The 25,724-nt window shown below is 38.3% G+C and overlaps 1 pseudogene; it reads right to left on the reverse strand.

Moving 5' to 3' along the window:
• Nucleotides 1-7,979: 7,979 nt before the first annotated feature.
• LOC100759301 lies at nt 7,980-24,681 on the reverse strand (annotated as a pseudogene).
• Between the last annotated feature and the right edge of the window lie 1,043 nt (nt 24,682-25,724).

Consider the following 25,724-nt stretch of genomic DNA (forward strand, 5'->3'; position numbering starts at 1 on the left):
TAAAAGAAAAGCTGCTCAAATCCACACACAGCAGTTCAATTTGAACTGGCTGAAGGTTTAAGACCACCTCTGGACACATTGAAGGTGTCATTCCTCTAAAAATGCTCATTTTTCATATTCTAAAAAATGCTTTATCCAATGTGATAGTGCGTTCTATTCTTCTGATAATATTTCTCTGTGCTTGGGGATCATAAAAGTTTTCTTAATGGCCAGGAAAGTGAGCAAAGCCTAACGACTGGACAGGATGCCTGAATCTGGGAGAATGTTCAATGTCCGCCACATATTCAATTAATTCATAGAATGCAACATTTTTTCAATAAACAATTGACTCATTTAAAAAGAAAACTTTTTGATCTATCTCTAAATTAAAAGCTAAATTACAAAGTAACAAAATGAATTTATTAAATCAAGGTATTCTAATGCTAGCTTTTGAAGTAATCCAAGGATAAATAAATAGGAAGTATTATTTATTTAGCTTAATATAATGAATATTTCTTACATTTCTGTTGTAAGTCTAGTCCTTAATGGCTGAGCCATCTTTTTATATTTATTTATTTATTTTTATTTCATTTGCATTGGTGTTTTGCATACATGTTTGTATGAGGGCATTGGATACTCTGGAACTAGAGTTACAGACAGTTGTGAACTGCTATGGGGGTGCTGGTAATTGAACCTGGGTCCTCTGGAAGAGCAGTTAGTGCTCTTAACCACTGAGCCATGTCTCCAGCCTGGCTGAGCCATTTTTACAGCCTGAATAAATATCTCAATAGACACTTCTAATATAGTTCTGAATTTTTTTTGGTGTGAAGAATATTTTCTAAATAACATAAACCTTAAATTATTATTCCTCAAGCAACAAACTCCACACTTAAGAGGGATGAGAGATTCAATTACTAAATGTTTTTACAACCTACTTATTAAAGTACCAAGGAATTATCAGAATAGATCTTCACATGTGATACAAATGAAGATCCAGGCTTGCATTCATCAACTATCATACATTTTGATGTGCCTGATTGTCTGGAAGAATGAGCTATCTCAGTTTTAAATGACTTATAGAATCTTCCACATTATCAGGCCATCCTGGGCATTGATCTGAAATCCCGGAAACTGACTCTTTCCCCTATGTGAAACACAGAAAAGGTGCTGGGGTATGCCCAAGGTCATCGAGTAATTATCCTTAGAGACAGAAATAGTGCTCATAACTCCTAACTTCCCAGAATGTATGGGGCTAATCACTCCACATGGTTTATTAAGTATTTTATCACCAATGTCTGAGTTTCCATTACATGAACATTTCACTAACACTTTCTAATAACTGATCATGCCTTCTAATTAGACAGCTTTAATTTATGCATGTGTAACATCAGAATATATAGACTTTGTCAATGACTTTCTTTATGGTCCTAAAGATGTCAGAGTCATAGTATAGAGAGTAGAAAGCTTAGGTTATGGCATTCGATAGAACATGGGTCTGAATTTTAATCAGAATGAAGACATTGTCTAGATGTTGGGGATGCAACAATGAGCCTATTGATCAATAATATCCTGCCCTCCTTTGGCTTACCCTATTGTAAGGAGATATAAGCAATAGCTAAATAAGAATAAACATAAATTAACAAGATTTCCAATACTGTGGGTATTGTGACAGAAATCACAGGGTGGTGTGTTGAACACTTGAGACAGAGAAGTTTGTGACTTGCTGCAAAATCCAACAGAAGGCCCCTGAGTGTTTGGAACTGGTGAGTAAAAATGCTATCTCCTGTTTGTCTTCTCATGTCAGTCATGATGGCGTATGTTACACACAACTGCTCACAGTGTTCTCCTGTGAGTCTGCTCATCTGCCCCTTCATGGATTTCCTATACATGCACATAACACTTAGTACTGTTAAGTCAGTTCTTGTCATCAGTCACACACTGTGTCATTGTATGAGCATTATCTCACTTTAACCCTCTCTTAACTCTGTAAGTACTTACATACACAACAATTGGGAAAATGAGACTCAAGGAGGAACAAGTAATTGACAAGACCAAGGTATTTTGTCACAAACTGTCTCTTATTGACCAACTGCTTGGCATGCTCCCGTTGACTGTGTGCAGGTTTGTCTCCCTGGCTAGAATGTGAAGGCTCAGGATGAGTCTCCATCTTCATTCTTCCACAACCTTTTTTTCACATCTGTCTTCTTAGGTACGGCAGGAACTTGTTCATTCTCATTGGTACCATTCAGAGTCTCAAAGACACTGCTTGAGTTCCCTGGCCCAACCCAGTGGTTCTATACCTCACTGTTCTTATTATATATTAAAGACTTTTCTTCTTCTAGAAGCACAATGTTTTAATAATGGTTAAAAAAAAGACCTAAAAATGTTCCACCGATCATTCCTCACCATGTAGATGTTAAAACTCATGTAAAACTTTGGATTATACTGTGCTAGAATGATTTATTTTAAAAATTGCTATTTTCCTTGTTGACTTCAGTTTCACAAAATACTATTAAATGAATGTTGTCTTGTAATTACAACAGCATTTCAAATAATTTCTAAATACTTCTGCCATTTTTTACAATGTATTTCTATGATGGGGATTTCAGTATTAATTATAAAATCAAAATATCAATCAGCTCTAAAAACTGTGGAAGATGTAATCTCAAATAATCAGATGAAATTTAATTATTTATGTAAAAACAAACAAGTCCATCTATCTTACTAGTATTTAAATTTGCTTTCAAAATGGTAAAATTATATATACACATTTAGGCTGAGCAGTAGGAGTGCATGCCTTAAATTTCAGCACTCAGGAGGCAGAGAGAGGAGGATCTTTGTGAGTTCGAGGCCAGTCTTGTCTACAGAGCTAGTTCCAGGACAGTCAGGGCTACACAGAGAAATCCTGTTTTGAGAAAACTAAAAAAATACATTTGGTTATAATTTATTCCTAGTAAATGTTTGATTTGTGTATCTATTTTATAGACTTATAGATTTGTGTGATATAAAAGCTTTTCAGGTGAAAATAGTTCAGGAATGGAAAATATCTAAGACACTCTGATTTACAGTCCCTTTAGTATGGCATTCACTGGAAAGCAGGACCATGTTGGAGAAAAATTCAATACAACCACAACCATGGACACAAGTACAAGTGGATGCCAGTAATGACTTAGGAACTTTAAAATGAGCAAACAGGAATTATATGCAGTTCCCTCTGTGTCTTGATTACAATGACCCAAGATGCTTCAGAGTTCAATAGCCACCTGATCCCATCAGGTGATATTGAGAAAACATTTATCAATCCCCTATCATGTGTCAGGTCCTCTCCTGAATATAAGTAACACAGAGATGAAGAATGCGGAACAGCCTGAGTTCAGAGTGTTCTGTCAAAGGACGTCACAGCACAAGACAGCAAATGCCAGTGTCAGTAGCAGTTCCTAGGAATGCACCTAACCCCAACTTCTTTAAGAAATGTTGACAAGAAAGTTTCTGTGGAGAAGAGATGCATACCAGGGAAGATGGCTGAAAAGAGGGACAGAAAGGAATATTCCAGGACAAGGTAACTGCTTCTCAGAGGCAATAAATTTCAGGGAATTATAATAATCTGACTAGAGGGATGGGAAATCAGGAAGGGTCAGAGAGGAGTCTGAAAGAAAGATGAATGGGGACAAGAACAGGATGGGCACAGCCTTGCAGGGAATTCAACCAGGAAGTGACAAAGTCAGTGAGACAGCATGGCAGAGACGAATAAATTACTCGAAGACAGACTGTTGTCATCTAAGTGTGGTGCTGGCCTGAGAGAAGAGCTGCAGAATTTGCTCCTTCACCCCTTTGCTCCTTTTGCAGGCACGCATTCAACAGATAGCATCTGAGGGCATATATCACTCACCAGGCACTGTTTTGGGCATTGAAGACGCAATAGGAAGCAGTGGGGAGAAGGAGAAAATCAGTGTAAGATACCGAGTAGAGATCAGCACTAAAGAGGAAAGCTGCGGAAGTGACAAGTTCTCTGGTTGAAGGATGCTGGTGCACTGACTGGTGAATAATGAGGAAAGGACTGGTCTAAGAGCCATTCTGAAGTGGTTGCCTGTCTGGTTCACATGGAGGAGTTTGTGGGTATAAAAAAGGGAAATGAGATTACTGAGCTCAGTGACTTTGTGGACCAGGAGCACAGCAAACCATCAGGAAACAGGGGAGCTCACTGACCTGAAACTCTTGGGCTTAGGATGGACAGGCCCAAGATGCAACTGGCTTCTAATAATAAGAATAGCTCTTAAATTCTTTATATTGTAAAATCTACTAAAACTAACAGTTAGTTACTAATTGTTGAGTATTCACCAGATTCATGCCCAGAGAGATAAAGCAATTTATGAAGCATTCACAGGAAAGAAAAAAAACTACTGCTCCCACACCATATTTTCTAAACATTTTGATTTAGTCAGCGTGCTCTGTCATTTTCAACAAGTCCTAATACTATGACACCAAAGTAAATTATATGTCTTGGTCTCTTCAGTCAAGAATGTTGTTGCTAAGGATATTAGCCTCTCCATCAATATTTAAACACTATGCAATTATTTACTTTAAAAAGCCTGAAAACATTCAAGGATATTTCCCACTTTCTCTTCTAAATGGTTCAGTATGGCTGGATTTATGTTGAGGTCTTTGATCCCTTTGGACTTAAGTTTTGTGCACAGCGATAGACATGGATCTATCTGCAATCTTTTACATGTCAGCATCCAGTTATGCCAGCACCATTTGCTGAAGATGCTTTCTTTATTCCATTGTATAGATTTAGCTTCTTTGTTAAAAATCAGGTGTTCATAGGTGTGTGAGTTAATATCAGTGTTTTCAACTCGATTCCATTGGTCTACCTGCCTATTTTTGTGCCAAAACCAAGCTGTTTTCAGGACTATAGCTCTATAATAGAGCTTGAAGTCAGAGATGTTGATGCCTCTGAAAGTTCCTTTATTGTACAGGGTGGTTTTAGCTATCCTGGTTCTTTTGCTTTTCCATATAAAGTTGAGGATTGTTCTTTCAAGGTCTATGAAGAACTGTGTTGGGATTTTGATGGGGATTGCATTGAATCTGTAGATTGCTTTTGGCAAGATTGCCATTTTTACTATGTTGATCCTGCCTATCCAAGAACATGGGAGATAGTTCCATTTTCTGGTATCTTCTTTAATTTCTTTCTTTAAAGACTCAAAATTCTTATGATACAGGTCTTTTTTCACTGTTTTTGGTTAGCATTACCCCAAGGTATTTTATGTTGTTTGGGGCAATTGTAAAAGGTGATGTTTCTCTGATTTCTTTCTCATCGAGGAAGGCCTCACCCTCCCTGGGGAGCAGAAAGAGTATGGGATAGGTAGGGTGTTAGTTTGGCGGGGGCAGGGGAGGAGGGGAGGGAGAGGGATTGACAGGTAAAATAATCGTGTTTCTAATTTAAATAAAAAATGCAGAAAAATAAAGAGGAGGAAGAAAGTGGAAAAGGTGAAAAGAGAGAGAAATAGATGATGAAGGTAAGGTGATTAAGGCCAGAAACAATCTGCAAGAAACAGAACTGTTGAGTATTGGTGGGACTGCTCTTGCATTTGGTAGCTGTTTTAAAAAGGTAGCTGTGATACAAGCCCTAGGACACCCCCACCCAAAGAGCCAAAGAATAGTTCCCAAGACATTCTGCCTTCCTTCTGTTTAGTCCCTTGGTAATCCACCACCAAGCCTGGGAACTGCCACCCCAACACAATTGTATACATTGTTAGGTTTTCGTGTAAAACTCTTGCTGTATTGTGACAGTTGTGATTGGTGGCTTGACCGTCCTGGCTGCCAGTTGCATGGTGATTGTAACAACATTTTTACTTTCTGTATAATAAGAAAATCTTTGTAAATAAAATCTTAACATTTTGGGGGGGAGGGACTGAAAACGTGCTGCTGCTGGAGGGCATGTTGAGAGGTCCATGATCCCTGCTGCACCAAAGATTATGCTGCTTTCACAGTGCATGTTGCTGCCAGAGGCCAGGTTGATGTCCATGATCAGAGATGCTACCGGAATCCGTATTGATATCCACGAACCGTGCTGCTTCTGGATGATGACTTCAGACTCATAACTGAGAATGGGAGACATTGAAGATTTCTGTGACATCCCTCACACCTCCCACACACGAAAAGAAACATTCCTCCAGACAGGACGTTATTGATGACAGTCCTTAAAAATTGTGATAAAGATGCTGAAGTGTAGCTCTTCATAGCTGGTGGTTTCTGGTGAGAGGGTGGGGAAAGACTTTTCTTTAAGGGGCTGGCCACTGAGAGTTTGCCCAAGTACCAGTGAGTATGTGGGCAACACAAATTGGACTTCGTGGGTTTTGGGAGGTGCAAGGATGGGAGGGTGGACCTAAGAGGATGGGAAGCAAGTGTGATCAGGATACATTGTATGAAATTCCCTAATAATGAATACAGATATTATGTGTGTGGGGGAAAGAAGCCAATGTTGTTGTACCTTAAGGAAGCTCGTGTTGATCTGTAAAGTAGTAGGCACACATCTGGGCACCACAGAGGAAAGCTACAAATGGAAAGGTGGAAATCAACCTTGCCATCTTCAGGAAATTTTCTAGGTGGAGGGTTTTTTTTTGTTTTTTTTGTTTTTTTTGACACAAGCTAGAGTCATCTTGGAAGAGGGAACCTCAGTTGAGAAAATACCTTTATCAGATTGGCCTGCAGGCAAGTCTGTGGACATTTTCTTGATTAATGATTGCTGTGGGAGGACCCAACTTTATGTGAAGCAATTTTCTTGGTCTGGTTTGTATGAAAAGCAGCCTGAGCAAGCTGTGAGGAGCCAGTAAGCAGCTCTCCTCCATGGTATCTGCTGTAATTCCTGCCCTGACTTCCCACCATGATGGACTGTAAGCAACAAGCTGAACTAAACCCTTTCCTTCCCAACTTGCTTTTGGTCATAGAGACAGGAAGCATGAGAAGGGCACACTTGGTTAAACTAAGTGTTTATATATATCAGATCTGTAAGTGACTCAAGACATTGTGCCATTTTTTTTCATGCTTGGCAATGAGCAATGGTGTCTGGGCAAGCTAGACTCATTAAGGAATGAAAACAGGAGCTTTATCTTCTACCTAATCTTTTCCTCAAAACCTCTTGGAGCAAATGGCCAACTTCCAAAGCAGCATTTGAAGGAGAATTATGATGTAAGCAGTCAGGAAAATAGGTTTATGTTTACTTACAGATGTATCAATTTTCAAATAAGAAAGCCAAAAAAGTGTGTTTGTGTTTTTGTTTGTTTGTTCTAGACAGGATCTCACGATGTGGTTCAGAATAACCTGAAATTCTCCATCCTCCACCCTCAGCTTCAAAAGAACTAGGATTGTCAGCCTGAGCCACCGTATATAGCTTAAAGATACAGAGTTTTCTTTTCATTTGTTTTTCAACTATTCATGAGCCCTAGAAACCTCTTGGAGATTTATTTTCCATCCATGCAGCATTATCAGCTTGAGTAGTGTCCTTATTAGACACAATTTCCACAAGCAGTAAAAGCCAGTTTACAATGAGATCATTTTTGGAAATGATGGTAGATACTTAAACATCAGATTTTGGGGGTGGTTTCTTTTCTTTTGAACATATATTTCAAACGTGCAGCTGTCAACTGTCTAAAGTACATCAGCAATTCTGATGTGGCCATGTTCAACCTCCCCGGGCATATGTCTCCTATGTCCCAGTAATTGAAACTCATTGATTCACCAAACTAAGGTAGAATGGAGTTGTTTCTTCCATCTATTATGGTCCCATCTAGCTGAATACAAGTAGATTCCCCAGGGAAAGTCATGCAGCATCCCCACATTTTCTTGGTTTTGTCCAGTGCAGGTCTTACTCTCAACTACATCTTCTGAGTGAAGATTTGATATTTTAGTAACACTACTATTCAATAGTCTGAAGAAGCAACCTGAAAGTGAAGGTTGAGGCAGGCCACCATCAAGCTCTGCATGTCACATGGGTCTCCCAACTACTCATCCAGAACCCTGGTGTTATTAAGCTCACTGCTCACAGAAGCTGAGGTCAACTGGATGCTCCTGTCTACAGTGGGGACTTTCCCATCAACAGTCTCCTCAGTGTTCCTCTTTGACCTCAGCAAAGTAATAAAGCACTTGGGAAGAAATATGCAGCCTAACTAGCCATAGCTGGATGACAAAATGGCAAATATTTCCACAGCCACTTTGAATTTGCCTTTGGTGCAAAAGTAAGCAGGGACAAAAGAGATCTAGACAATGAAGAAGACCAGCATTGCAAAAGTGATGCATTTCCCTTCATAGTAGGTATCTGGCAGCTGGCGAGCCACAAATATTGTAAGAAAACACAGCAAGGCCAGAAGGAAATCAAACCCAAATATGGAGCACAGAAACTCTATAGAACCTTCATTGCATTCGAAGATGATCTTTACATTTTGAGGTTCAATGTTCTTGTGCATCCTCGGAGGCTCCAACAGCAAGTAAGCCAAGCATACACCAATCTCCCCTAAAACGCAGGTCAGCACAATGAGTTTTTGAATAATGGGGTGCATGGATATGAGTCTAGTTTTAGATTTGGAAATCCTGTAGGCAAAAATGAGTGAAATAGTTCTTAATAGAATTGAAGGTAGAAAAGGCAAAAGCCTAGTGCCAGAGTGACCTGGAAGGCCATGCAGGACCAGTTCAGTGGCTTGAGCATGGATGAGATCTCTGTGATGACCAGAGACACCTAAGAAAGGAATCTCAGCTCCTGGTCATTGGCCTTCACCAAGGGAGTGTGTCTGTGGATCACATACACCACAGTGACTGCCAAGACCACAAGTGCCCCAAAGATGGAGAGGATGACAAGGGTGAATCCCAGGGCCTCCTCATAAGCAAGGAACTCCACCACTTTCAGCACACACTTGCTCTTCTGTGCATTGGACCAGTCATCTTCCCCACATGCATCACATTCCATTTGGCTTATTGAGAAAGAGCAGAGAATTGATTTCAAGAGAATCAAGTCGTCAATTTTAACCATGAACAGTTTGGAGAAGTCAAAGGCTCTGGTAGTTGTCTTCAACTCATGGATGGCAGAATGCATGCAGCTAAGGACAGCTATGAACAATATGCAATGTAAAATTGTAAAACCCTTAAAACAGCAAGAGATTGTTTCATGAGTTTTCTTTATAACTCAATTATTCAGTTCTTAAGCACAAATTTTGTAGATGACATCATCTCACAATATCAAATGGTTTGAAAACTCTTCAAAAATCATTGAAATATCCTTATATAAAATCTATGCAGTATCTCAAAGTAGTCATGATAAAATGGGCTATACAGATATATCTATAGGTTGATAATTACTTTTAATTTTAGGAATTTATTCCTTGTTTTCCTTTTCAGCATTTATTGATTTGGTCTTTTCCACTGACATGTTCCTTCTTTTCTTCCCCATTAATCTCAGAACAATCCAGAAATGGAGTGAATATCTACTGAAGTGAAATAATCAACAAAATTATGATTTGGATAATGCTATTTAACCCCCCTGTGTTTTTAATCTACCATGCAATGTCCCCTAAGAAAAGAGAATCTTATAGATGCCCATTCAAATATTCCCAACCCTAAATGCAGATCAAAATGGGTGGAGTGGAAAATAGAAAGGGAAGCAAAAGTAGCAACCATGGTCCTGGGGAATAAGAAGAGGAGTCTGGATGGAGACTCTAAGGGAGAGTGTTGGTGAACAAGAAAATGCAACTCAAGGTGAGTTTATGTTAGTCAGTGAAATGGATTTCTGTTAACATTTATTTAAGGATACAGGTAAAGACTGGGGTTTCTTTTTATCACTCTGAGTGGCTTCTGTAGTGACTTCTGTGGCTGGAATTGTATGCAGATCTGACTCCAAAGAATTGCTCAGGTTACAGTGTGCATAGTGTTCTTCTAGGCACACTGCACGTTTTTAAAGGATGAATTGTTCTTAAGGGCCATTTGACAAAAAAAAACCAAAAACAAACAAACAAACAAACAAACAAAACCAAGTACAATCATGTTCTTTTAACAGAAAGTGAAGTACAGCAAACCTGTGCCAATAAAATCTACAGCCAACCCTGCCTAAAAGTTAGCTCCAGAGAACAGCGCCTGAGCGAGCTGTTGCAAGAGTTCATGCAGCAGCAGCAGCAGCAGCAGCTATGCAATGCATACGTAAGACAAGCAGGTGACTCTTCTCCAACTGTGGTTAATGTCTAATCTAGTTCAAGAAACAAATAATTTGAAGAACATGGATTTATTCATATTTCACATTTCACAAATGTCACCTGGTATCACCCTTTTCTAGTTTCACATGTGTAAGTCTTCCCCAACTTTGGCTGGGGATTTTGATGGGGATTGCACTGAATCTGTAGATTGCTTTTGGCAAGATTGCCATTCTTACTATGTTGATCCTACCTATCCAAGAGCATGGGAGATTTTTCCATTTTCTGGTATCTTCTTTAATTTCTTTCTTTAAAGACTCAAAGTTCTTGCTATATAGCTCTTTCACTTGTTTGGTTAGTGTTATCCCAAGATATTTTATGTTATTTGTAAACATATTGTAAAGGGCTATTGTAAAGGGTGTTGTTTCTCTGATTTCTTTCTCAGCATATTTATCGTCTGTATATAGTAGGAATATTGATTTTCTTTTGAGTTAATCTTGTATCCTGCCACTTTGATGAAGATGTTTACCAGCTATAGGAATTTCTTGGTAGAGTTTTTCAGGTACTTATGTAAACTATTATATCATATGCAAATAGTGAATGTTTGACTTGTTCCTTTCCAATTTGTATCCCCTTGCTCTCCTTTTGTTGTCTTATTGCTCCAGCTAGAACTTCAAGTACAATATTGAAGAGATATGGAGAGAGCGGACAGCCTTGTCGTCTTCCCAATTTTAGAGGTATCAGGTTGAGTTTTTCTCTATTTAGTTAGATGTTAGCTGTTGGTTTACTGTATATTGCTTTTATCATGTTTAAGTAGGTTTAGGCTAGGAAATTTTTCTTCTGTGATTTTGTTGAAAATATTTTCTGTGCCTTTAATCTGTGCATCTTATTCTCCTTTTCCTATTCTTTTTAAATTTTCTGGTAAGGTCTGTTTCTAAGATTCCTGTTCAAATTTTTCATTTCCAGATTTCCCTCAGTTTGGATTTTCTTTTTGATTCTATTTCTTCTTTTCAGATCATTTCCTTCTACTGGTTGTTTGTGTTTTCATAGATTTCTTTAAGAAATTTATTCCTTTCCTCTTTGAGGACCTCTATCATATTCATAAGGCTATCTCTTGTGTTTTAGCTATGTTGCAATTGCCAGGCCCTGACTTTGCTGAACTCCAGTAGAGACATATAATTCTAGCTGTTGATGATTGTGTTTTTGTCCTGGCATCTATGTTCCAGGGTTTGGGAAGATGGTAATTCTAGATGCTGATATTTGGTCTTGACTGTTTTAGATCGGTGTTTTGTTCCTTGATTACTGTTCCCTCTCTGATTCCTAGGAGGGTGTGGTGACTGTGTGCTGCCTGGTCAAAAATACTTCTGGTGTGTTCCCTCTAGATGTGGCACTGGGGTTTTTGAGTAAAATTGTTTCTAGGTATTGGGAGCTAACTTTTAAAAATGGGGATGGCCTGGAAGGGTGGGGTTGTGGAAAGTCCACAGGAGGAAAGAAAGCAGGTTGTTCCACCAGAATCTGACTAATAACCTGGGAAAGCAGGCAGAGAGTGAGGAGAGACCATAAAAGGTAGCCTGCCGTATAGCTGGGGGTGAGTGGGGGGAACTGGACTTGAAGGAGAAGAGGGAGAGGTGAAGATCTGTAGCTAGATACACCTGCTTCCCTGGCCAGAGTCAACTTTTATGTTTTATTTAATTTTATTTATTTACTTTTTGTGTTTTGCTGCTGGGCTCAAACAAGAGGTTTCAATCCTGCTGGGCAAGCACTCACCTACCAAGCTATCTCTGAAGCCCTGACTTAATTAGTTTCCAACTTAAAGCTATGTGTACTTAAGGGCTACTAGATTGGACAGAGCAGCTGGACAGAGAAAGGCCTGCAGCAGAGAGCTTTGGCACCCCAGTGGCAAACACTGACAAGCTGCTATTTTGGCTTTTAGTCATAATATATTCAAGAACTACTTCAGAGTGGACCAAGAAAGATAGAGACTGGTGTGTGTGTGTGTGTGTGTGTGTGTGTGTGTGTGTGTGTGTGTGTGTGTTATGTTGTTTTATTCTTTTTTTTTTTGAGGCCTGCCACCCCCCTCCCAAATAAATAACACATGGAGGTTTCTTCTTAGTTATTAATGCCAAGCTTTAGCTTTGCTTGTTTCTTGACAGCTTTTCTTAAGTTAAATTAATCCGACTATCCTTTGCCTGTGGGCTTTTTCCTTTTCTTCTACATATCTTACTTTCAATATTACTCCATGGCTTACTGGGTGGCTGGCTCCTGACTTCCTCCTCTCCTTGTTCTCTTGCTCCTCTTCCTCATTTCTCCTTCTATTTATTCTCTCTGCCTGACAGCCCTGCCTGTCCTTGCTCCTGCCTCGCTGCTGACTGTTCAGCTCTTTATTAGACCACAAGATGTTTTAGACAGTCAAAGAATCACAACTTCACAGAGTTAAACAAATGCAGAATAAACAAAAGTCACACATTTTAAAATAATAATCCCCAGTGTGTGTGTGTGTGTGTGTGTGTGTGTGTGTGTGTGTGTGTGTGTACTTCTGTGAGTGTGTATAAGTCTATATATGCTTATTCTTGGAAAGTTTAAAGTAATTAACTGATGAAAAAGATCTTGTAGGTGTCTGGCACACAATAAGAACTCAAAAATCTTGAGTTCCTTGTACTTTACTCTTAGATTGTTTCCCGACCCCTCCAAAAAAACCTTGGGAGATAGGGGATTTCAAACTTTGTGGTAAGTGGGCATATTCAGTAGTGGGCTAACATTTTTCACATTCTTTCCTCCATGCCAAAAATGTCTGAAGCAACAACATGTCCCTGACATACATATACACTTTCATCATTCTCCTAGTAAGTCCCTCCATTCTGAGATTTACAAGACAGATTAAATTTCCCTTATAGTATCATTTTCCTGCAACTCCACAAGTTGCTCAATAGTGTACACTAATGCCATTATTCTGCAGTTTTATTTTCACTGAGCTAATATTTTACTAAAGAAGTTGGAGGAATGATTAATCATGGTACAGAGCTGGACTAAAGCAAGCAGTCAAAAGATATATTAAATCCTCCCTTACCACAGTGTTTCTGTGAAGGAAGCTACCCTTCCCTATGCCAAAAGAAGGCAGTCTTAAAATAGAAACTTTGGAGGCCAATGAAAACATCCATCCTTGTCAGGCCTATTTTAGGAAGAAAACAAATCTCAAAATCAAAACATTCCAGCAAATACTAATTCTCCTCCAAAATATGCACATATACCACTATAATTACCACCACCACCACCATTACCACCACCAGCCACCACCATCATTAATAAAAACTACTCTCATAAACACAGTAATTAAAATAGAAACTATATTCCTAGAACACTTGAAGATAAAAAAAAATTGTCTTCAATAAGAATTGAAAACTCAAGGGTTCTTGATATATCTTGGTAATAGGGCACTTGCCTACCTTTTATAGCAAACTAAGAAGGGGGAAATGAAAAGAAAATGTAAAATTATGGGATACAGCAAAAGCATGCTAATAGGTAAATTTATATCCACTAATGCCTACACTGGAAAAAGTAATGATAGAAAATAAATGCTGGAAGTTGCAGCACACGTCTTCAATCCCAGCGCTCAGGAGGTAGAGGCAGGCAGACCTCAGTGAGTTCAAGACCAGCCTGGTTTATAAAGTGAGTCCTAGGACAACCAGAACTGTTAAACAGAGAAACCCTGTCTTGAAAAACAGGAAGGAAGGAAGGAAGGAAGGAAGGAAGGAAGGAAGGAAGGAAATAAATCTGTAATTGTATCTCAAAAACTAGGAAAGCAGTAACACACCAAACCCCAAATTAGTATAAAGAAGACATAATGAAAATAAAATAAAAAATATAATGCTTAATTGATATAGTCTAGGGGTCTTGATTGGATTTGTTTTTCTCTGCCAGTTAAAGAATTAATTAAAAGCAGGTAACATCTCAAGGGCGACAAATGACAAGTGGAGAACTTTCGTGCTTTTCTTTTTCTTTTTAAATTTTATTTAAAAACAAGATTGTTTTACATGTCAATCCCAGTTCCCTGTCCCTCCCTCCTCCCCTACCACCAGCCCCAACTAAAACCCTACCTATCACATATCCTTTCTGCTCCCCAGGGAGGGTGAGGCCTTCCATAGAGGTCATCAGAATCTATCAGTTCCTTTGATAGGGGCTAGGCTCACTCCCATGTGTCTTGGCTCAAGGAGTATCCCTCTATGTGGTACATTTACACAATGGAGTACTACTCAGCAGAAAAAAAAACAATGGAATCTTGAAATTTGCAGGAATATGGATGGAACTAGAAGAAACCATTCTAAGCAAGGTAAAAAGACAAACATGGTATGTTCTCACTCATATGTGGATTTTAAACATAGAGTAAAGGATTACCAGCCTACAATCCACACTGCAAGAGAAGCTAGTAAACAAGGAGGACCCTAAGAGAGACATACAGTGAAGAACTTTCAAATACCACAGTCAAACAAAGGTGTTTATGGAGGTGGGGCTCATGCAGCAGACACAAAGAGAAAGGACCATCTGCAAAAGTTATCCTTTCAAGGGCTGGGTTTTTGTTTAAAGCTTCTGAAGATTCTTCCTCCTCTACTACAGGGTTGGCCTGTTTGAAGAAAGCTAGGATGGTTGGTTGACCCACAACTGTTGTACAACATGTTCTGAGCAGTTCTTGAACTTGTTGAGCCAGTCTATCCGTAGGGGACTGCCGGTGGGAGACAAATGTCAAGAAGGCCTTTGTTGTATTGTAAGCTGTACTTATGAACTGCTATAGACCTGTATTTGGTGACCTAGATGAAATTGACAGATCCCTGAGCACATACAACTTACTGAGATTTAACCATAGGAATGTAAAGAAGATATGGAAGAAAGGAAGATATGAAGAAAAGAAACCTCAGTGGACCTATAGTAACATTGAATCAGCAATAATTGTTAAATAAAAGTCCAGAAAGAAGTGGCTTCTCCATAAGTCATGTTTAAGGTATTAGTATACGAATGATAGAATGATGGCTCTCCTTTAAATTCTCCCAAGATGTTAAAAGGGAGTGGCAGACTCAAAAAAAGACAAATATTGTATTTCTCACTCATATTGAAATCTATATTTTTAACGCATGAAATTAGAAGCAGACTATTTACAGAGGAGAAGGGGACCAGGGAGATAAGAGGAGGAGTAGAGAGGTAAATCTGATCAAATGTATTGTGTATGTATGTAAAATGCTACAATGAGGCTCACTATTTGACATGAAATACATACATTATACACATATATCATATATGTACAGACACAGAGAAAATCATAAGAATCAACAAAAAAAGTGATGTTGGCATAAATAGGACACATAGACCAATGCAACCAATGCACTGAAAAAATCTTAGATGCAAACCCGTGCATCCCCAGCCAAAAGATTTTTGACAAAGACCCTAAGAGCATCAGTTGAAGAAAGGAGACTTCTGTAACTGCTGGGAAAATTAAACCAACCTTCACCAGAAGGCAGGGCTATTATCAGAAAGACAAAAGACAGTGCTGGTGAGGATGTGGAGAACTCAGAACACTTAACATGGATAGTGTGACTGCCCATTAGTACTTCACATGCATAGTGTGAATGCACATTACTCCACATGAATGGTGTGAACCCACATTATTACTCCACATGGAGGTTGTGAACACACATCAGTATTTCACATTGACAATGGGCACAAACCATAGTACTCCACATGGACAATGGGGATGTACATTAGTGTTTCACATGGAAGGCGTGAAAATACATTTGTACTTACAAAGATGGTGTGAATATGCATTAGTACTCCGCATGAGTGGTGTGAATGTAAGTCAGTACTCTACACGGACCGTATGAACATACATTAGTACTTCATATGGATGGTGTGAACACACATTAGTATTTCACATGGATGCTGTAAATGCATATTAGTGCACATACTATGGAAACCACTCTATAAATTACTCAGAAATTAAAAATAGAACAGCTACATATCCAGCAATCCCAATATGTATACATAGCTAAAAGAGATAAATCTGTTTACCAAAGAAACATCTTTACTTCCACATTCATGTGCATTACCAGTCACAATACCCAAGAAATGTCCCACATCACCAACTGATGAATGGCTAAAGAAAATGTAGTATATATGCCCAAATAGAATATATTTATGCACAAAGGGATGAGATGCTATCATTTGCAGCAATATGGATGAAACTGGACACCACTATATTATCATTTTAAAAAGTTGATCTCCTTACAGATGAAAGACATAGTACATGATTACCAAAAGCTATGGCACATAAGGGAGAAGGAAAAGTTAATTATCTGATACTAAGATACAGTTGGATGATAGTCAGATGTTCTGGTGTGCAATTGTATATTAAAATAACTACAGGTACAAATAATATACCATATTTAAAATCATGAATATTTTCACCATAAAGCACTGATAAATTATTTGAAAAGACATGAATTTGACATGACCTAAATATCTCACAATGCATGCATGCATGGATAACATCACACAATATTTCATATGCATTCACAGCTTTTATTTCTCATGGTTGCTTAAGCATAATTTTTTAAACTGAAGCAAAAAAGAAATTAAAAATATAAATAGATATGAAAATGAAAGAAACAAAAAGGTTGATTTTACTCAAGAAAAAAACCAGAAAAATATCTTTTTAAAAAGGGAATCACTGTAGAAGCAATAATAATTTCAGAAAGCACATTTCAATGAAATTTAATAAAGACCATTGAACAAAGAAAATAGGAATAAGATGGTGAAGCCAAAACTGCTGCTGAGAGAAAGTATAGTGAAAGCAATAACTAGAGAAATCAAGCACAAAAGTGTTTGGAATGCTTGAAGAATAAAAACAAAATAACAAAACTAATATTTAAAACTGCAATCTCTGAAAGTATCCAAAACAACCTGAATATTTACACAAATAAGATTTACTCTACTTAGGGAAATAACTCTGATATTTTACAGTCCATTTGTGTCTGCAAAAAGACATAAAACTTCGCTTTTCTATATATAAGTAAATATATCACAGCAACTAACTCTTAATGTTTCAGGTTTCCAAAATACTGTCGAACTCCTTGGGGGAACAAGCTCTAACTTAGACCTGTGAACATGTATTTTCCAACTTGACCAGTGTAATTTCTCCACTATTGTCTAATTGACAATTTAGGATGTCATGGTGTGCATTTTTCAATCTCCATTTCTAGCAAATAAACCCTGTTTTTGTTTAATTGTGGCTGTAAATGTAAGACTTTTCAATTACTACAGTAGCTAGAAAATAGGGTAAAGATTAGTTGTCTAGAACATAGTGTTTTATTAAGATAATAATTTCAAACTCATTAAAATGTGAGATCATAGTTTTCCTTTTCAGCATTATTATGTACTGCATCAAGGTTGATAATTCAGACATTAAAAGTGGTTGTTCAAATTGAGATGTTCTGTGAGTAGAATAAGCATACTGGATCATAAATATTTTTGAGAAAAATAACGACTGAAAATTTTAGCAATATTCTCATATTGTTTTCATATTATTGCAATTATAACATGGCAAAGAACATTTTAGAAATATTGGATTAAATATATCATTGAATTTAATTTATGTCTATTTTTTAATTTACCAATAGGAAATTTTAATTTCCTTTTGCAATAGGGGAGCAATGGGGTAGTAGACAAGGTCAAGGAGCATCATACACATTTATGAAAATCTCAATATTTGGCATAGTGGTGCCAGATATTCTCAAATATCTCTAGATGAAGGAAAATGGGGGTATTTCTGTTTTGTTTTCATCTCCTTCCTAGATTTCTCCTACTTCTAAATATCAGCACACTTTTTCTCTGGGTTACCAGGGTCTGTGGATAAGAAAGCCCCAGAGACCCATTTTCTGCCTTTGCAAATCTCAGAGTCTGTGAAAAGGCTGGATAAACAGGCACTACAGTCAAATTCAATAACGTCTATGTTGCTGTTGTGGAAAGATTCTAATTGCCTCAGGAAAAACAGAACACTTCTTATTCCAGGAAATGACTAGCTGAGATGGGCTTAATCACACTAGCTGCCCATCAGTGAATGGCTGTATAATGAAAATGTGGTAGAAATACACAATGGAATTCTATTCAGCTGTAAAGAAAAATGAAACTATGGAATTCATGGGTAAATCATGGAACTGGAAAAAATATACTGGATGGGGTTAACCTATGCCCAGATAGACAAAAGTTTGCATGCTTTCCTGTACTTGCAGATCTTAGCTTCAAATTAACTTTATGCACCTAACCTGGAGCAACTGTAAAAGCCAGGAAACTAAAATGGTAGCACTGGGGTATGCCACAAGGGATGTGGACCAGAGGAACATGGGTGATATGAAAGTAAAGCGGAGGGATACTGGAGGTAGAAAGGTTCAGTCAGAAATGGGGATGTGGAACAGAAAAAGATGAGAGGATTGTGGGGGAAGCCTACTACTTACGGTTAATTTAAAAATACAAGTTAAATAGTTGGAAGGGTGATATCCTACACAGTGCGCTAAGGTGCCTCTAAAAATCTATTGTTTATCAAACAAAATCCCAATATCAGTGTGGGGTAAGAACTAGGAGAAAAGGAGAAGAGATGTGCAGTGCTATCTTTGGGACATGACATAACTGTCCCAAATGTGTTCTCACGGAAGCTCTGGTAGCCTGTCTTGGGCTTGAACAAGACTTGGCCTACCGAACAGTCAACCATGGATTGAGAAGGGGCTAATGAGTTTCCATCCTTTCATACTGAACTAGGGGGATGGTTAGTAATTGACTTCAGTTGTGTTAAATGGTGATCTAACTCTAGTGGCTACTTTTCAATCCCTGGCTACAGAGAAGATCTTAGTAAAAATAAAGGGGTCACTAGAAAGAGAAAAAGAAAAAAATGTATGTGGGGAAAGGGCATGTAAGAAGACAGAGAATGAAAGCAAATGGGGTGAAAATAAACAGAAGGCACTTTATGCATGTATGATATTGCCAAATTCTTGCTATTGTTTTTCCTTTAGTATTCTCTTATTGATTAAGTTTTCTTAGAGACAAAGAAATTCTAAGCCTCTGCAACCTAAAGTTCTATTCAAGGGGAAGGGTGTTCAGAAAAAGCCATCGTCAATTGCATGACAGTGTGTGGGAAAGGTGACTGATAGACATTGACAAGAAGCTTTTAAGAAAATAGCCCTTCTCTAACTCTTGTCCCACCCTGTCAACTAGCTAGGCCAAACCATCTTCATTAGTGGACAGGTAAGACATCACACAGGGGCACACTTCTGATCATCACCAGATTTCTCATCCAAAGGACATAGTACAGTCACCAGCTCTTCATGGACAAGTGAGACTGCAGAACTTGGCAGAAGACTGGATTGCAGTGTCTGATGATATTAAGTCCATAAGCTCTGTTAAATATCCTAACTTTGGGCAAGACCCTGATTAAGCACTTATTTCCTGGCCTGTAAAGAGAAGACAGTCCTCACTATCTTAGTGATGGGGTAAAAGCTATATCCCAAAAGCCTTCATTAAGTGAGTTTATCAAATGAGTATTTTAATCACCATCCACCTGTAGGACCTCTAGGACCACTTCAGGTCACCCATCCTTATTTCTCCTTTGCCTCTTGTCATCTCAGTCCAAATAAAACCATATCAGAGTTTACAAAAGTGGTATTTTCATTGCCAAATCCATGGGAAAGGTTTTCTTTTTTGCCCCTTATTAGAACCAAGCAAAGAAATGCTCAAAAGCTTCTACACCTGACCATTCCCAGAATAACCTTCCTGTAAGTGTATTTATTTGTTGTTTAATCCTGGAACACACACATCCCTACCATCAGATATGGGCTCAAGTTTAGAAATGCCATCTGAAACTCCAGAGGATGACAGAAGAGGTGACATACCTATCTCAATAAAAGAAGGAAAGAAGGGAGGGAGGGAGGGAGGGAGGGAGGAGGGAGGAGGGAGGGAGGGAGGGAGGCGTCCAGATATACCGTATAATTAACAAGGTGTTACATATGTACTAAGTTAGAAATAGAATAAGCTAAAAAAAGTGTGAAGTACATATTAGGTTGTTGTTAAATTTGTAAAATGGCCATAATACATTTATCAGGCTTTAAGTATCCATATTAACACTTGAATGTCAGAACTTGCTTTTTGTGATTTTGACTTGCTGACATGTGGAGACATACCAAGGAGAATAAACCCTGCTATGGACTAACCAACATTCTACCTGTGATATGTGGTCCCCAAATGATCCTTAACACATTTTCCATGCAATAATTGCTACTCTTGGAGCAAGTTTAACATTGCGATATTTAAATGATAGTTTATAGAATTGTTATTCACCATAAAAAGAATCTTCTTTATAATATGGGTAGTTTTCTAATAACTTTTTAAAAGATTTTATTTATTTATTATGTGTACAACATTCTGCTTCCATGTATATCTGCACACCACAAGAGGGCACCAGATCTCATAACGGATGGTTGTGAGCCACCATGTGGTTGCTGGGAATTGAACTCAGGACCTCTGGAAGAGCAGTCAGTGCTCTTAACCTCTGAGCCATCTCTCCAGCCCTCTAATAACTTTTTACTTTTCTTTTTTATTTAAATTAGAAACAAGCTTCTTGAAACCATTCTTATTGAGGTAACCCAATCACAAAAAGGCAAACATATGTGTGGACCTCACTCATATGTGGACCTGCTTTATGATACATAGTAGTGACTGTGCTTTATCAAAGCTGTTTTTAATGATATTGCTCAGAATGGTTTCCTACCAGATGATGATTGAGAAGCTAATTTAAAAAAAAAAATGGTGCCAGGTACCACAAGGGTAACAGAACTGTGCTGTTTTTCTGGGATTTTGTTTTTTAATTTTTTTTTAAATGGAGAGTGCTGGATGTCTCTACAATTTTGTTCAAATGACTGCCGAACCTGGAAAAACTGTTGCTGCTATTGATGCATAACACACTGCCATTATTGGTCATATATATATATGGTATATATATATATATATATATAATATTGAATTTTTGGAAACTTTAGCTGTGCTGTCAACTTTGGAAAAAAGTATCCCAGTTTACCGCGTTCAGTTGGCATTGTACAAAAATTAACAGCCATATTGTTCTAGAAATGTTGAACTTAATTTTTTTTTCCATTTGTACAGGGGTAACGCACTGTATTAAATATGTAAGGTCTTAAAAAAAAAGAAGGGATTTTGAGACCCATCCCATATGAAGGGATGCTCTCTTGACCTGGACACATGGGGAAGGGCCTAGGCCTGGCCCAGGATGATGTGGTAGACTTTGGGGAGCCCCTTTTGAGGGCCTTACCCTGCCTGGGGAGTGGAGGAGGGATGGCTAGGGGCAGGTGGGATGTTGGGGGGAAGGGGAGGGAGAGGGAGAAAGGATTGACATCTGAAGCAAGTTTGTTCCTAATTTGAACTAATGAAATACAATAAAATTTTTTTAAAAAGAAAGTAAAAAAAAAGAAACAAGCTTCTTTTACATGTCAGTCCCTGATCTCTCTCCCTCTCCTCCTCCCCTGTCCCCCTTCGGTCCCCCATCCCTTTCCCTTTCTGCTCCCCAGGTAGAGTGGGGCCATCCATGGGGGATCTTAAAAGTCTGTAATATGATTTGGATCAGGCCCTAGGAACCTCCCCCGTGTATCTAGGCTAAGAGAGTATCCCTCTATGTGGAATGGGCTCCCAGTGTCCATTTGGACACTAGGAATAAATACTGATCCACTACCAGAGTCCCCAGGCCTATTAACTGTCACCCACATTCAGGGAGTCTGGAACAGTCCTATTCTGGTTTTCCAGCTATTAGTCTGGGGTCCATGAGCTCCCCCTTGTTAAGGTCAGATGTTTCTGTGGGTTTCTCCAGCCCTTGAATAACTTTTTTAAAACTAAGGAAAACACTTTTGACATCTAAAATATAACCTAATTTCTCTTTATGTGTTTAGTGTAGCTTCCTAGCACTCAGATCTTGGTGGATTTCTAGATTCTATTCCTTTGTTACTATCACAGCATTCTTTGGAGAAATTGATCTTTGAAGCAAAGGGAGCAGATAAAGTACAAAATAGGTCTATGGTGTCTAGGTGTTCAAGAAAGCAAGGGGTTCAGAAATGATAGAGAATGCCAAGAGGAATGGCTCCAGTGGTCAGTCAGAAATTCTAAGCAAAAAGAAAGGGGATTACACCCTTATCTTGAACTAATGGAACTTATTTCTTTGGGCTCAAAAAAGTCTCACAGTTGTCATTAGGCATAAATGGTCCCATCCTTCTTTACATCCACTGAGATGATCTAGGGCATAGATCACAGCATTCACAGCTTATTTGACATTGTTCATGATTCTGAGCTAAGACATATAAATTGATATTTTTCAGGTCTTCCAGTTTCTCTTCTCTGGTTCAGAGATGATCAGATATGTCATACAATCTGTCTTCTTTACCAGTCATATTACTAGAGTGAATCACTCTGTGGTCCACAATGCAAGGCACACTGATACTAGGCTAGGTACAGTTAAAAGTAGTTTGCCAGAATTCAGTGGTTAAGATATTGTTCAGATCCTTGCTAGAGTGTACATCACAAAGAAATTCATTTAATCCTAGAATAACTGTTCTTGGTATTGCAAACCCATCACTTCCACAAAAATAGGAAAAATACTCAGGCTTTGCAATGAGGACTGAGGTAATCCAGGCTTTGCTGGCTATCCAGATCCTGTCAGTTATGTTATGATGAACCATTTCCTCCACAAGAGAACTGAGGTCAAAGTCAGAGGAATAAAGCACACTGACTCTGGAAGTGAAACTCTTACTGCATTAACAACTTTTTGTATTTTCTCTTTGGAATAGAGTTTGGGAATGGTTTCAAAGAAAGGAACACAGAGATTGTCAGTCTCCATTTTTCCCTAAAGTATTTTACTCCATATCATCATCAACTGCAATAACACCTACCCAGACCCAACCAAAGAGTTTGATGGATCTTATCACTGGCTACTATGCAACTACATTATGGAAACTTGACACTATTTCACATAATGTAATTTGTCACTAAGAACTGAGAAGGAAGAAATATAGCTGACCTACAAGTGATAATATTCACTTAGTGGAAGTCAGGAACAAATCTTATGGCACAACTTCTGAGTATATTTATTGGGAGGAGTGAACTGGACCGTGCTCACTTTTCTACCTATCCTCCCATAGAAAATGACTTTCTACTCCTGCTACTCAGTGGGGAAAACTCTTTGGTTGACTAACCAATGCAAAGTACCCCAGGGCTGCCCATAATAAGGGGGAAGACACCTGATACACTAGTTTTTCATGTAGTGGGGAAACATAGCCCTGAAAGGAACGCCATTTTCTCTCATCTAAACTCTTCATCACCTTTAGATCTCATATACAAACATGACAGAATGAATCCAACTCTCAATCCATTTAGAACCACCAGTTGCTCTCACTTGCACTCTCCTTCTTCCTTCACATTCATCTGTTCCCATTACTTTCCTTCTCTTCTTCTCTTTTCTTGATTTTCTCTTCCTAGACTTTTGTATGTATGTATATATATATATATATATATATATATATATATATATATATATATGTCTTAAAACTCAGTTTGAGATGAATGGTAAAAAGTGCTACTCCAATCTCATATCTAAGCAATATTCTCCAAAATATACTAAATTTTATATGTGTACATTAAATAAATGATTATTTTTTCTTAGTGTCCATTGATCTCTATATGTATTCCCTGTCTTTGGAAACATACACATAGAGATAAGCTGACCAAATATTCCTGAGTGTCTTGCATGTATCTTTGCTGTAGTTTACCCTCCATGTTGCCAACTGTGGCTTAGAACACGTTACTTCTATACAATCTACTGTTACTGATAAATCACCTCAAGTAGGATCGTCTCTAATGCCATAGCTCCCAGACTGCCAATGCCCTCATGAAACCAGACTATTTCTATGATCTCACTTCTTTCCCCTTTGTCCTATTCTTATATTGTCAGCCATAGTTACACACTATTTAGAACCACACAAGCAGAAACGCCATAGAGAATATGTTTTAAAAAATGTGTTTTTTAAGCAAAAACAACTGCTACTTTACTAGCTTGCTAAAGAGTTCATCCATTTGTGGAAGGAATAACTAATGTTTGAAAAGGCCATATGGAAACCTAGTATTTTATAAGCTTCATATATAAATAGTGCATAGTTATATAATTTATATTATAACGAAAAATTTATTTTGAGTTATACTACTCAGGGGAGCATTCTCATCCATGAAGACATTATGTTGATAAATAAAAGGCCCGGAGCTAGGGCTATTTCCCCTTAAATTTGTGTCAGAGGTGCCCCCAGAAACCCCCAAGACAATATAGGCTGTTACCAATGCTCTTTGTTGCTCATGAGAACTCGATAGAAAGACCTTATTGATGAAGATAACACACATAGGATGTGGAGATGGTACTCACCAGGAAGCGTGCTTCCTGCTGGATAGCTTTCATGGTACTAGAAGGTGCTCCACAGGATGCAGAAGTAAACAAGTCATCAAAAGTCTTCTTCAACTATGAACCCTGTAAAATTCAATAATGTCTGGCATGGCAAGATATACTCATGCATACAATGATGGCATGACTATTATAGGAGTATACCTCTCTGATTTGTATTTAAAGCCTGTTCCACAGGAAGACAAATATACTTGGTATTGAAAATCTGACCAAGAATCCATGGTTGGGATTTTATAAGTCCTAAGGGGCATCAGCTAGTATTATTTTGCTGAATATATACATATATATATATATATATATATATATATATATATATATATATCAAACTTTCCTGTAAATTCCTGTCTCTACCTGTAGATTAGTGGAGCACTGAGACTTCAGCAAAGAAGTGTCTTTGTGCAGCCACAAATGAGACAACCTACTTTCCAAGATTCAGGTACTATCATGGGGTGGGGGTGGAGTGGGGTTATTAACAACCAGAGGTCATGGAGGACTGGAACAAATTCATATCTTCTAGACATGACAGGATTGCTGCACTCATGTCCTTGCAGAGAAAATGATTACCTGCACAAGGTCTGTACACTATCAAGCCAGTGAACATCCCAGCATGGAAGGGGAAGGTGTTCATGAGTTCCCATTCCAAACAGAGAGGTGGATAACTGATGGATTTGGGGGAAAGAGAGTAACTTTCTTTACAAGTGTGGCTCCTGGTAGGCCACGCCTTTACCCAGGTGCACAGAAATAACAAATTGGACTCAATGAGTAAATAAACCTCCCCCCCAAAAAAGAGGACATGAAGTTGGGGAAGGTAGAGAAGTGGAGGTAGATCTGTAAGGAGTTTGGAGGAGGAGTGGGATTGAATATGATCAAAATGCATTGCATGAAATTCTGAATGAGTAGAAATATTTTAAAAGAATTTAACCGCATAAGATCTTGTTACTTGTGGCTGGAGAGATGGTTCAGTAGTTAAGAGAGTTCAGCTGGAACCTCCAGCTCACTCCTGCTTGATCCAGAATGCCCTATTTTTCTCTCTCCAAACC

This window comes from Cricetulus griseus, assembly GCF_003668045.3.
Source record: "Cricetulus griseus strain 17A/GY chromosome 1 unlocalized genomic scaffold, alternate assembly CriGri-PICRH-1.0 chr1_0, whole genome shotgun sequence".
NCBI lineage: Eukaryota > Metazoa > Chordata > Mammalia > Rodentia > Cricetidae > Cricetulus > Cricetulus griseus.